Source organism: Tupaia chinensis, unplaced genomic scaffold, assembly GCF_000334495.1.
Source record: "Tupaia chinensis unplaced genomic scaffold, TupChi_1.0 Scaffold000291_1, whole genome shotgun sequence".
Lineage (NCBI taxonomy): Eukaryota > Metazoa > Chordata > Mammalia > Scandentia > Tupaiidae > Tupaia > Tupaia belangeri.
In genome coordinates, this window is record NW_006159776.1 from 3,157,720 (window position 1) to 3,159,175 (window position 1,456).

The window sequence follows — 1,456 nt, forward strand, 5'->3', positions numbered from 1 at the left end:
CCCCCCGCCACCGTCGGTTGCCTGCGTTCGGAGCTTGGGCGGAGGAGGCTGCGGGAGTAGAGAGGGATAGTAACGGCCCCCTCCGCTGCTTGCGTACGCGCTCGCCATGCAGTCAGCGCGCTAGGGAGCGCGATTGTTCGCGTGACTCATCAGCCTCCTTCTCCTACGCACGCAGGGGCCCGGCTCCCGGGGGCCCCGCAGCCTCGTGCGGGCACTCGGCCGGCCTCGGCGCTTCTTCGCCCGGCCTTCTGCCGGGGTGAGGTGGGGAGGGCGGGGAATGCGTGTGTCCAGCCTGGTGTGGCGACAGCGGAGCCTCGGGAGAGGGCGGGAGGGGTGTTCCGCGCCTGGAACGGGCGCAAAGAGGCCGCAGTGGGGAGCGCAGTTATGGTTTTGATACAGCAATAAGCGAGGACGGGAGTGAAAGGGCTCGAGGTTCACTTTGGGAGGTAGGGGAGACACGGGGCTGTGAGGCGCGGAGACCCCTTTCAGTTACGCATCTCAGAGCACTGTGTAAGTCACGCACTCTCCTTCCCACTTTATAGACGAGAAAACTGAGTCATAAAAAGGTAGCACGGCGAGGTAAAGGTCCAAGGACAACTACCTCTCTTCCTTTGGTCCAGGCTCTGGACAGGTCGAACCCATCGAAAAGGAAGTAGCTGGCAGGTGGCCCTGCGCCAGGAAGCGGAGCGGTGCTCTGGGACCCTAGTTCCAGAAAAGTGCGCGCGGAGCCTGTGGCTGCGGTTCTCGCCTACCGGGAAGAGAGAAGGAAACGGGGATCGTTATTTCAGTCTCTTAACACTGCCTGCCTACCTCCACACCCCCCCTTGGTTTGTGATCAGTAATTTTCCAGCCGGGAAATGTTTTCGCCCTCATCTCTGCAAACAGTACTTTGATATATTTTTTTAAACGTGAGCGCGGTGTTCGGTATCGCTTGCTGGACGTAGACTTGCGCGGTGTTTACTTTGGATTGAGGCGTGGAGAGCCGGCTCCGTCCTCCCACTCCACCGAGCCCCCTCACCAGTAAAGTCAGCCGTGGGGAAAGAAAGGGAGAAAGGGACTGGGAATAGCAGCCGAGGGGAAAGAAAGGGAGAAAGGGACTGGGAATAGGGGTTGCTGCCCCAGCATCGGGCAGAGTGTCTGCGTGCACTCCTCGTAAAGCTCAAGTTCTGGCATTTATGCCGTTGTTACCCGTTTGTTTGAATCTTGCGATTCAGGTGCCTATTAGGTTTCCTCTGAATATTTGGTATCCCTGATTTTTCCACTCCTCGCCGACCACAGATGCATTCTTGGGATTCATCTCGCTCCGAGTGAATCGACTCTGCCCTCTGCCAAAGCCAGGAATCCCTCTAAGGTGCAGAGAGTTGGACGCTCTTGGGGATGCCTTCTTCCTTCTTTAAAAATAATTATTTTTATTTAACTATATTTATTTTTCATTTGACCGGGGCGGGGGGGGGGG